At 42.2% G+C, this 13,112-nt stretch overlaps 1 long non-coding RNA gene across 2 annotated transcripts in view; it reads left to right on the top strand.

Moving 5' to 3' along the window:
• LOC116992857 overlaps positions 1 to 12,842 on the top strand; it is a 43,833-nt gene extending 30,991 nt beyond the window's left edge. For both annotated transcript variants that reach the window (XR_004417121.1, XR_004417120.1), the window contains exon 4: positions 9,897 to 12,842. This is a non-coding gene — a long non-coding RNA (uncharacterized LOC116992857). The remainder of the gene's footprint in view (positions 1 to 9,896) is intronic.
• The last annotated feature ends 270 nt before the right edge of the window (positions 12,843 to 13,112 follow it).

Raw genomic sequence — 13,112 nt, 5'->3', positions numbered from 1 at the left:
GGGCCCTTCTCTTGCCTGTTTGGGGTCTTGGGGAGCTACTGTGGTGAGGGCAGGTCCTTGTGACCACACATGTTCTTGCTGACCTGTCTGTGCAAGTCCCTGACTTCTGGCAGTGCTCTGATCCTTATGGAACTTTTTTTTTTTTCTCTTGGTAGCCCTCATTGCCCTGTGTTACTGGGCACTGGGGAGCTGGAATGTCCCCAGCAGAAGCATCCTTCATCCTGGCACTTCTCAGGTTTTCTACATTGTTAAATTTTATCTTAACCCCTGAGTTTTCTCACTTTTACTCTTTTGATTCTCTCCCTGATGCTATTTAGGGGTGGGGAATGAGTGAGTAGCTGTGTGGGCTTAGTTGCTGTTTGGTATTGAACCATGACAGAAAGGGCTGCTCCCTGCCCTCCCCAGGAAGTCAGTGCCTGCCCCTGCCCTGGGGATGAAGGGATGGGGCAGAGGGTGAGAGGCCAGGGCAGCCTCCCAGCTGGGGGATAGGGCAGGGCTGCTGGTGCTGCAGCTGGTGGGGAGCTCTGTGTTAGGGTTAGGGAGCTGTTCCCAAAAGCATGGAAGCATTGAACGTAGGGAGAGGCTTGTTAGAGACAGTGTTTTAGTTTGGAGTGTTTTGCTAAGAAAGGCAGGAGCTTTTCTTTGAAATGGAGAATGTAAATCCCTCTCCTTCCAAATTATTATAATTTTGAAATCAAGAGACTCTTAGGCAAAGATATGGGAATTAGGAATAACAGTTCTTTTCTAGGGAAATTAAAATAGAAATACAGTACTACAAAGAAACAAACTCCAAACCCTGACAGAGTCAGAGTACAACCTGACACCATGTCAGGCAGGGTGTTGGTAGCAGTCCCATTAAATGGTGGCTGCATCCTCCTGCAGTGACAGATGTGGCTCAGTTGGAGCAGTGCTCCTGTACAAGGTGCAGTTTCCCTCTGGAGGTCCAGTGGTGATGTGGAGAAATCCGGTTTTCCTCTGGAGTCCAGTGGAGAAAGGGGCTACCTTAGTGTCCCAAAACCTCTGTTTTTATCTTGGTAAGAAATGTTGGGCTCTTCCCCCTGGCTGGAGTAACTCCCAATGGGATGCAGTAATTTTATCAGTCACACAGTGGGACTCAATGGGACATTAGCAGAAAATGACTCGCTGGAGGAAGGATGGGTTCTGAAAAGATAAAGAACAATGGCCTGCCTGGTTTCAATGGATGGCCCATTAGCAGAATATTTCCCGTGGAGATAAGGATCACTGCCCCCACCCTCAACAGGTGGTGATAGAATAGATACCTTTTATCACACTCTGTATTGTAACCCAAGACAGGCAGTGATGTTCAAATTTTATATGCAAGGATTTTCACTGCATTACTGAGCCTCACAGACCCCTGAGGTTAGATGTTGTGAGCTGAAGGATAGAATCCCTATAGGAAAAGATTAGGCACCATTCTCTGCACACCACAGGGGCCCTGCTTGTGCACTGGGATCAGCTTGTTCAAATTTCTAAGCCCCTTGCCATGTGGTTGGGTTTCCTGGGTTGCAAAATTGGTGGTGTATTTGGGGTAGAATCTGCTGACACCCACACTGTTGATACAGGCAGACAAAAGGACCAGCGTGAGCCAGCATCATGTTATTCATGCTTGGATATTTGTATGCCATGGAGTTCTGCTACAATGACTTTTATTTAGCTCTCCCCTGAATTATGTTGGCCATTGAGCTTCATCAGTGCTTTTGGTTCTAAGCCCAAATAGCAGTGAAACCTATTGCTGCTAAAACTTACTTATAACCACATCTGCAAGAACAGTTTATTAAATCTTATGCTTTATTCGGGTTGAGCAATTCTCAATGTTTCTCACAGTGACAGGAGTGTCATTTTCGTGTTTGGCATCTTCTTTGTGTTTTTCATTTGTTGGTTTATTTGCCTAATAAATATCCCAGTTTTATCCAGAAATAGCTCATATTACCAATTCACCTACTCTTGGATTTTTTTCCATAGTATATCTTGGTAAAACTCCAGGGCAGAGGGTGTTCAGGCTGCTGCAGAATGAGCCTGAATAACTTTGACAGACCTTGAAATGCATCTGTATGGATTAGATTACCTCAGAAGTAAGAGGAAATTTATATTTATTGGAAGGTACCAGCCATTTCTTACTACTTTTGCTAGCACTGAGAAAAATGTTTAGGGTAGCACTTTGGAAAGTATACAATTAATATTACAGGGACAGTCTCGGGGCTGAGAGATCACAAAACCGGTGTGCTGTATAACTTACACTAAAATCTCACTTTGAGAAGACACCATTTAAAAATGCTCTTACTCGACACATCTGCTACCCCTGTGCAGAGTCATATCTGCTGACTTCAGTCACAAATAAGTTCTTACCTACTTTTTATTCCCATCAGTCCTGCAGAGCCAACACAGCTGAGGAGTGTGGGTCGACTCTGGAGGACTGACAACCAAATTAAACTCCCCTCAGGTGTTCTGATACAGCCACACCAAAGCCAGAGGAGTCAAACTGGCAGAGAGTAGTTGAGAAGAGACCAGAGCTGCAGAAGAGCAGAGATTAAAGCAGCTACTTCAAATCTAACATTCCAGCTTTCCAGGCTAAAATAAAAAAGTCCAGAAATGTAGGGTGAAAAGAGAGGGATGATGGTGTTGCTTCCAGTGTAAGACCATTTGCATCTTCCAGTTCAGTTAAAAGCACTTTTTTCCTTTATATTTAAAAGCTGTTTGGGTGTTATGTGAAGGAAGAATTAATGCTAAGTGATGTTAATGCTGGCCTTTCCTTTTACCAGCCTTTTAGGAAGTCGTGTCTTAGCATAGATTTTGATGTCTGCAATACTTGCTTAAACGCCAATATTTCTGTAGGTTTTGCCATTTTTGAAGATAACACTTATATTGTTTCTTGCTTTTATTTCTCTCATGAATACTTGTGAAATATTGAAATCTGCATTATGGTTTTGGGCAATATTGTCAAAGAGAGATACTAAAATATCATGAGCCAGACCTCCCTAAACTGACTGACACCTCCTTGAAAATGTAATGCATTTATGGCTCCCTGGGGTGTAGGATCTCATGAGGCATGGCTTTTCCCAAAGGAAAGGGGCCTAAGAAGATGGGATGGCCAGAAAATAAGAAAGATGCTTTCAAGGAAAGAGCAGATGTTGCTGTATTTTTCTTTTTAATTTCCCATTTCACCTTCTCATTTAGAGGGCATCTTGGAAAGGATGTTTTGAGACGACTTTTATTGAGTTCTTTCAACATGAGCTGAAGTACAGAGAGGAGGAAGGAAAAAGATCTCCCTGTACAGGATAATTGCTGCATTTCCATGAGCTCTATCTCCCCTTTTCTGTCCCTACTAGAGGACCCCTGGCTAGAGAGAGATCCCATGAGGAAAAGGAAAATACCTTGGCTGGGGTAATGATAACACAGAGTTCAGGACGCTGGGATGCAAATATCTGTCATGACCATCCCATGGTCCCAGGGATACCTAATTCCATAGATACACATATATATATAGATATATATATATATATGTGTGTGTGTGTGTACATTTAATCTCAAGTGTGTTTGTCTTCAAAACCTCACACTTGAGTGTCTGAGACCTGGCTGCCACCAAAGCAGGACTTTCTGCTCCCAGCAGCTGCAGCAGCCAGCTCTGGGTGCCCAGCTCTCCTGCCTGTTCCAGGCTGTCCTTCCTGAAGGCATGCACTTTTGGAAGGCAGCTGATAAAAGCGCACACACACTGAGCTACCGTGCAAAGTAATTCCAGATATGATGAGCCTATTGTGTATATGAATAGACCTTTAAGGCATGTGGGAACGAAACCTTTTTTGATCTCCTATCTCTTCAGAACACTTCATGCTGTTGCCTCTCTCTCTTTACTCAAATTCTGCTGTTTTTTTTATTCTTCTGCCACGTGCATGGCATATTTAAAAAAGGGAAAAAAAAAACCTCTTTGAGGACCAGTCTTCCAGAAGAGATTAGTGAAGGGGGGAGTGGTAGAAGAAGGAGCTGCTGTGAAAGGCCCATGTGAGGTAGTGTTTTCCTAGAAGGTCACATTGTACCAAATTTTGCACATACTGCTCCAGATGTTGGAGACAAGTCCAAATGTAAGAAATTGAACTTATTCCACACAAAGTATGGTCAAGCCACACTCAGAAAACAGGAGGCAAATTCCCACAGGTATTACTAAGAAAGTAATACCAGATTTAGGGTTGCACAGACCAACACTTGCTTATTTTTCCTGCTTTTTGTTTTTCTTCTTTGATTTTAATTCTTCCATGAAGGTGAGGTTAAGTAAGAGGTGTAATTTCTCCCTAGCTCAGCAACAAAATGATATTTTGATCTTGCACCTGATTCCAGGCAAAAATAGAATCCACTCAAGGGGACTTGGCACGACTGGCATCTCTGGAATGACTTTGGCTCTCATCCCCAATTTTGCTCTGAAAAGATAATACTGTAGCCTTAACATGTACAAGCTGCAAAGCTGTAGGGCTCCCCTGTGTCTCAAAATAATTTGCAACACATTTTTCAGTAGATTTGGAACAAGATCATTGCATTTCAGGAGGGTCCTCTTTTGATGAGCTGAAGGGAGGGGGACTAACCCCAGGTTGGGAAATTTTTAATGTAGAGAAAAAATTAGCATATGCACCAAAGAAATTGGAAGAATAAAACCCTTTCTGGTTTAGCACTGTATAGGGCTGAGAGCATGGGAACTAAGGAAGCCTGGCTCTCTCGGGGCCTCTCTTGGCTGGCAGACTTTTTAATTGAATTTTATCCTAAAGCAGCAGTACAAGGTCACCCCTTTTGGACACCATGAAGTCTACTCAGGAGAATACTGTGAGGAGAGATGTTCAGATGGAGAGCTGTCCATTTGGGGTAAAAACTGGGTCCATGTAGATGTGCTCAATAAGGCACAAACTGTGCCTGAAGCAGCTTGCAGGCTTTGGGTGACTGTAGCATTTTTCACTGCAGACCCCCCACCTCAGCAGTGCCCTTTGGGGATGTGAGTTGTGGCTCTCTTGTTTTCACAGAGTTCTAAGGAATGTAGTATTTTCAAAACTTTGACCTGGCATGAGTTTGGTAGGCATTAACCTCTGGGATAAAAAAAAATTTTTAACAAGATTCAGCACTGGATTCATATGTGAAAAGTTGGATAAAAGAGGAGTTTTATGTATTTGTTGATGTTTTCTGCTCTTTGTGCATCCTGTGATCCTTCCTCCCTCCCTTCCTCTCTCTTTTAGGTTTGTTACTAGAAGACAGGAGGTTTTGGATCTTACACAGGGCACTGGGTAGCTCAGAGCCTGAAGGGCACCATGTGCCACACTTGTCAGGCTGGAAAGCCAGGAGCAGGAGAAACTACTGGGGAGTGTGCTGGGCTCAAACAGCTCCACAAGGCAGTGTAGCCCCTCTTGGCCCCTGCAAAATTTGGAGGATTTTTCTGGCCATTTGTGTCTCTGATCTTGACCTGGCCTCAAAAACAGTGTTACTGACTGTGACTGCAACGTGGTTCAGCTACAGGAGGATGATTTAAAGTGAGGATCTGGGACCTTAACTCAAGACTTCCTTACTCATATCAGCTTGCAAAGCTGTCTTTCAGTTATTTTAATGTCATTCTTGCATACTTTATTATTCACTGTCATGTTCAGTTTAATGTGGGGTGACCAGATGCCCCAGCATGACTCAGTCAGTCTTTATCCTTAATTAAATGTCCTCTATGCATCTGTTTTTTCCTTGCTGGTTTCTGAAGTCACAGAAATCTAATAAAGTTTTCACTTTTCTGTTATTAGCAAACAGTGTTTCATATCTTGCTTTACAGTTTTATTATTCAGTCAGTTGTAGAGCTTAAAATTGCATTATAAAGCTCCCTTGAATACTCTGTGTTTTAATATATGCTCCCTTCTGTAGCAGCATGTTTCTAAAGCTTGTGCTATTACATAGTGATAATGCAAAATTTTATATTTTAAAATCATCAACTGTAAAAATAAACCAGTAAAAGTTTGTAATTTACAAGGCTGTAGATGACATCTTCAGATCTTATGGGTTTAAAAATGTATTGGTTCAGTTTCCCATATATATCAGTCTGAGATGGAATCTATTAGGCTCTGCATACACACAGCATATTGCTGCCATTTACACTAGATGCTGTCATGTCTTTGAGGGTGAACATAAAAACAAAAGATGGGAAAAATAGGAGTATGGACTCTGTTAACTAAAGCAGATGTTTTCTAAATATGCAAAGTCATAGGGGTTCAGTAGACATGAAATGTCAGAAACAGGCAGAAATCTGTTGGTAGAAACAGGCCAAAATCTTGCAGTCACATATGGATATGCTCTAAATTTATGCATCTGAATTGTGGTGATTTTAATAGAAGTGTTTATGGATGTCATGCTAAGGATGTGCATGAGAGGTTACAGGAATGAATGAAAAGTGATAGTTTATCTTAGGGCCAGAAATTAATTCCACATAAATGTGAGCAACAATGAGTTGGCCTTGCAAGATATTTGGTCAGTCTCACAAAATCAAATGTGTGATCAGAAGAGCAGGCTACCCTCAAAAACATGCTTTTAGCCAGAGAAGGGGTAGGAAGCAGACAGAAAGAATAATATGGCGGAGCCCATGGCTCAAACACACGTAGCTGATCTGTCCTCCAGACCAAATTTGGTATATTGGAATGATTACTAATCGCTGCAGATAGCTGAGCTCACTCGTTTGCATGCTTTGAGACAGCAGGTGTGGCCACAGCAGACAGGGAGCACTGGAGCTGTCCAGCCCCGGGGTGAGCTGCTCTCCCTCGCCAGTGCTATCTGGGATTTTGGGGCTGAGGGAGAGTGAGAACCCCCAGGGGTGTGAGGGAACAGCTCTGCTGCAGGATGGGGTGCTCCTGCTTAGCCTGGCACTTCACCCACCACAGAAATGGCTGAGAAAGTTTCCTCAGGCAGTGATGCTTTGAGAAAGGTAATCTCAAAGCAGCTACTCAGCAACAGCTTGCAGGGGATGGCATGGTCTTCATCTCACAGAAAGGGACTTTCTGGAAAAGGGGTGTGTGCGGCTGTGGCATAGCTACCACAGTCCCCAGCTGCCTCCTGAGGATAATGGTCTGTGTAGCTGTGAGCTTCTGTGCTCTAGAAAATTATTTTTGAGAAGATGAATGCTTTTAATATTTCTTTAATCATGGAAGAAAGAGCAAAGAAGAAAGCTGTGATGAGAGACACATCTGACTGTTGCAGGTATAAAGAGCAACCCTATCATTTGTTCAGATCAACATTACTATAGGTACATTATAATTTGAAAGAAAAAAAAAACAACAAACCAAAAAGACCTCCTTTTAAACTTTATATGAAGATGCTTTCAGAAAGGTAAATCTGGGTACACTCTAGCAAAACTGTACTGTATTGGTGGGAGAGTGTTTGGAGAAAAAGGCAGGGAAGTCTTGGGGTATAAAATCAATGAAGAATTGCAATATATCTCAGATTGTTTTGCACTCAGTCCTAAGTGCACATTTACAGTCTGAAAAAAGGTCTGATACCTGATCAGCAAAGGTTGTGGAGTATTATTGATTTTCAAACATTCTTGAAAGAAACCCTTTTCCCAAGTACCTATTGTAGTTCAAATAAATATATTCTGGACAGAGCAAATGTGTGTTCATTTGATTAAAAAGGCATCAATTTTTCATTATTCCATTTTTAGAAATCACCATATTTCCACTAGTACATATCTCTGTATACCAGGACAGGGTGATTGATTGGACACATGTTCATCGAAGCCAAAATAGTGCATTTCAAACCTATTTATTGCCCTGCAAAGCAATTGAATTGTAACATTGTTTTATTTTTTTCTCTCTGCTGTGGTCTCCCAGGCTGTGGGACTCAGTGCTGTTAAAACAATAGAACCATTCATTTAACTGAGTAGGTGCTTGCAACTAAATGTATGGCATCATTATCATTAGCTTCAGTTCCATCAACAGGGTGTCATTATCGCATTTAACTTAATTAGTATGGAAGCTCCCTTAAAGAATGCTTCATAGAGAGGGATGTTGTAAATGCATTCTTGACTTCTAGTAAATAAACCAATAGGCTAATGCACAGTGAAGAATTTATAGAAGCTGCTGGAGTGGAAGGCAGGCGGAGTAACACGTGCGCTGCTGCTCAGGGCGAGGAGGTGGCAGGGGAGGCAGAGACAAGCTCACCCAGCAGCTGCTTATCGTGAGCGCTTTATGGCACAGCATTAGCTCTTCAGGTGTGCTCTGGGGCGGATGCACAGGTTCAGGAGGTGTGTGCAGCTAGGGAATTCGGCACTGTTGTTCCTGAGCACGCTCATCCCACTGCGCTTCTGAGGGTGGGAAGGCAGCAGCCATTTCTGAATTGCTGAGGTGCATGCAAAGGTGATACTTGCACTGTTGGCTCTTACTGTGTTTTTGTAATCTAAACAGCTCATCTACAGCTATGGAAAACATAAAAGGATCTATTTCAAGATATTGGCCTCCCTGGTTGATCAATATACCCTCATCCCTCCCCTGCTAAGCTCCTGAAATCATGTCTCAGAGTTCCGTGAGGAGTTACAGCTGCACAGCACGCACGTCTGCCTGTGACATTCGTAGGATGGGTTTTTTGCATTGCAAGTATACACAGATGAGCTGTCTAATGAACAATTAAAAAGATAACCAAAGACAAGAAGTTAATTGTATTCCTTACCCAGCTGAATAGGCATGTGTCCCCTTCCACCCAATACCCTCCACTCTTATTTGCAGATAATAGGAGAGCCTTTGAGTTTCTCCTTGCTTTTTCAAAATTCTGCACCTGAATGCCAGCCTTGTCTACTCCCAGTTAGGCATAGGCACTCATAATGCTCAAAAGAACGTGGCAGCTCCCTTTTTTTCCCCCTTGCAATTCAAAGAAAGGAAAGGTAGTATGGTCATGCTCTGGATGAATATGAGTTTGTGTGGCTCTTTGGCCTTTCTTCCATAATAATCTATTGATCAGGTTTCACAAAGAAGTTGAAGGTATTTACTTCCTGCAACTTGCCAGGCAATGAGTAGATGGAAAGTCTCAGACTGAGCTCAACCCTAATTAGACTCCAGGGAGTGAACAGACCAGGGGAAGAAGCAGGAATAAAGATTAGAAGTGTCACAAAAGCGGGAAAAGTTTCAACTGGTGTTCCTATGAGAATGGTTCTGCAGGAACCCTGGTTTTGTTAATTCAGCTAACTCAAATTCGTTCTGCTGTTTGGGTGCTTACTGTTCAAATGAGTGTCACAGCTTTCTCTTATGATAGTTTGGTCCAGAACTGTATGTTTTTGGTTTTAATTTATTTATTTTTTTTAGTCAGAGATTAGCTATTCTTTCTTAATCATGGAAAGCCTAAAGAAAATAGAGAGTCACAATACAAACATGCAAACTGACATCTCTGACAAGGACAGATAAGGAAAATACAAATTTTCCTGCAGGCTGCCTCAATGGGACCATCTCAAATTTGCTCTTCCTACATTAGGTAGAATATCAATAATTAAACATCTTCCCAAGGAACCCTGAAATCACTTCAAATGAATAAAAAGTTTGCAATCTACCTCTCTGCCAACAGAGGCAATTTGGTAATATATGTTTGATTGGGGGCTCAAATTAAGTCAAGCAGAACTGCTGTGCACAGCTGCTGCTTCTGGCTCCTTGAGGCAGATCCAGCCCTTAGTGCTCACCTTGTTTACACACCTGCCTCAGTGGCGTGGACAAATCAAGTGTGCCTTGAGAGGGGCAGTGACTCCAAGAATGGCATTTCAGTGTGCTAGCTAGGATGTGCTGAAGTTTTCTGAAGGAGGTCAGCTCAAAGAAAACTGAAGCTGGAGAAAAAGTAATTAATCAGGATTAATTTGTTGTTATTATTATGGTTGATGTTATTATTCTTACATTTCACAGATTCCAGACATTGGAAGATAACTTGTCAGACTTCACAGCAGCAGGAGGTCCATGATTCAATGGATTTAACAGCAAAGCTATAAGCAAGCATTGGACACAGTTCCTGTCTGATTGATTGTAATGGACAGTATGTGAGAACACTTCTGACTGAGATTGCAAGAGGCTGGGAGAAAAATCGGGGACATTGGGTCAAACTGTTGCCAGAAAAAAAAACCATCCAGCAAGAACTGGAAGAAACATCAGAAAAAGTTGAAACTAATTGTCTTAAACTTCTAAGACAGGTAGGGAAATACATCAGAAGATGCTGAAGTTTTTTTTATTGTGTTGATCAGCAGTAACAAGAGGGAACATTTTTACTCTGTCATACTCATAGATGGCTAAACTTAGAGTTCCTGAGGCAATTCCTTTTTACTGTTCAGTTGTATTTTACAGACCACATGCTCATGAAAAGTGAACTGTCAAAGTAGGTATTGAACAAAAGCACAGCTCTTTGGGTAAACTGGCCTTGAACCTTTGTCATAGATAAAATAGGTACAGCTGAAGTATTTGAGATATGAAGCCCCCGGTGGGGCCCAGGTGGACTACAGCAGAATGACAAATATCTGAGGAACTTAAATAGTTTCTGAAAGAGTCTGTGGCTGAGCTACCTGCTCAGGTAAATGGCAATGCTTTTGTGAGATATGTATGGATTTACTTAATTGAGACAGATTTTGAATTCCTAATCCTAAATTATTTGCCCAAAGCTCTTACCTCCACTCAAATCAGGGAGAGATAGGCTAAACCAACTTGCAAAAGAAGGTACATGCTGTTTCTGATGTAAGAATTAATGAAATTATTTTGAACACAATATGAGGAGATATTGATGTTTGTTTTCTCTGATTAAATTTAGTGCCTTAGGACGCATAGATGAACATGAAGTCAGAATGCCAGGGGAGTAAATAATGAGTGTGTGTTTTAAGCTTGTATCCAAATGCACTGCTGTAACTTGATTTGCAGTAGGCATTTTGTCCATTGTACAACACTGCACTGCAAGCTATGGAGTTTACAGGTGTTAGCTTTGTCATAGCACGACACCTCCTTGTTTCTCAGTTTTAAAAGAAGCACGTTGAATATGATGGGGAGAAAGTTTATTGCAAAACTGTGTAAAAGGCCACAGAATTCAAAGAAATTGTCTTCTCCTACTCCTGTACAGCTGCTGTTGCTTTTGCTGCTCTGAGAACAAAAACCAGCCCATGTATCAGCTCACAGCCACTCCTGCAGACAGACCTGTGGCTGGATGGCAGCTCTATGTGCATGTGTGCCTGGGGTAAACTGAGTTTAGACAGTCAAGGTGGGTCTTGTCATGAGGGCCTCAGTCCAGTGCTACTCTTATTGTGACCATTTATTTTCTTTACACATAATTGTCTGTGAGGGACCTTCCCACACTTGCACTTGTAAATAACTAACGAGGTTAAGTGTTTAGTGCCCATTTTTCTCCTTATTTCTGCGAAAGCTAAGGGATCCTCTGGCTATTTTTACTATTCCAAAAAGTATGTCTTGCTAGGTCAGCTGGATTAAGCTGGCATGCATCTGGACCAGACTGCATTAAAGCAATTTTTCCTCTTCTCATTACCTGAACTCATTCATTCACAGCTTGGTACTGAGAGTGCTGTTCTGAATACACATTATTTGGGTCATCTTCCCCTCAGCCCTCTGAGGTACAGAGAGAAGAGCTTCAGATTTACAATTCAACATTAGATTTACCATTTCGCAAAGTCAGAAATAAAATTCAGGGGGGAGAGTAAATGGCTTACTCAAGTGCCACACATAAAGACAAAGAAAACAAATAAATCCCTTTATTTGTGGAAAGAATTTTTCCTTTCCCCCCTGCACATCTTCATGCATCCTGCCTCTTTCTTTTTCACTGTCCAAGGAGAAAATATTTTTTGTCTCCACAGCCTACTAGGAAGGGTTCCTCAAATTTATTTACATGGAAGTCGGCAGTTGTTGCACTGGTTAGCTTTATAGGAGCAGCAAGTGCTGCAATGACTGAAATTATGCAAACTGTGTGTGACATCCACAGCTTCATTGCTAGTGAACTAACAACATAACCAAGTTAAATCCACAGTATGTCCGTTTTACAGAGGCATAAAATTCAGAGCATTTAATAATAAATCAGGGCCTTGCATGTTGGGGGTGGGTCTTAAACTATAATCAATTTTGATAACCAATTCAATCAAGGAAACACATATGCCCTAAGGGAAAACGTATTAGCAAATTAATTCACTGTGATGAAGCAAACTTCTTTATAAAAAGACAAATGAAAATGAGAAGGATCTTATTACTTATGCATGTGGATGCTCCCTGTGTTATTTGGTGTTTTAGAATGCACGCAGATTATGGAGAAAAGGTTATGTGGCAGAAGTGTGCAAAGTGGCTCTTGACCCAGCAGCTCTGAGAGGCTCATCCTCCCAGGCAGAAAGGTCTGGCAGGCTTCTTAATATGCTTTGTGACCTGAAGAACCTGCTCAACAGCTGGAAGCGATACAAGAGAAAACTCAAACCCAGCTCTTTCGACCCCCATGGGAAGCTGGCAGCTCTCAAGTGTGATGACTGTCCCTGGTACAAAGGAGAGCTCACGTGCAAATGTGTGAGAGCTTTGTAGTGCTGTGTCTACATCCTGAGCTGGCTCCTGAGATGAATAGAGAGCTAATGAAGATTTCGGAGGACTCACGTAGCATGCTCTCCACAGCTCCTGCCTCCCAGGAGGGGAGTGTGTGCTGCACCTGCCAGAGCCCCAGGGCTCTCTGGAAGTGTTGCTGCATGTGGGCTCTCCTGCAGCACCACTGCTGATGGCATTGTGTGAATAAACACCTGCAAGCATGCAAAGCTCTGCTAAGCACAGCAAAGGTGCCACTGGCCATCCATCCTTACGCTGTACTGAAGGAATGAGGTGGTCAGGATACTGGTGGAGGCCCTTCTAGTCAGCTCAGTAGACAGCTGAAATATAATAAAAAGATGGCCTTGGTATGTGTTTTTTTCCTGCAATTTCCCTTTGTTCCTTTTGTAGAAACCTTAGAGAAACTTTAGCTGTTTCTATACAGTGAAGAAGATCTTGCTTTAGCTAGAAGGTCTTTTCAGCTAGTGGTTGTTTTTTTAGGTAGAAAAAAGCAACCCCTGCTGGGAATTAATAACACAGGCTACTGCAGGAACATATGGTCACTTCTAATGGCTGTAT

This window comes from Catharus ustulatus, chromosome 2 (assembly GCF_009819885.2).
Source record: "Catharus ustulatus isolate bCatUst1 chromosome 2, bCatUst1.pri.v2, whole genome shotgun sequence".
NCBI lineage: Eukaryota > Metazoa > Chordata > Aves > Passeriformes > Turdidae > Catharus > Catharus ustulatus.
The sequence above is the reverse complement of the archived record's forward strand: the minus strand, read 5'-3'. Positions and strand labels throughout refer to the sequence as shown.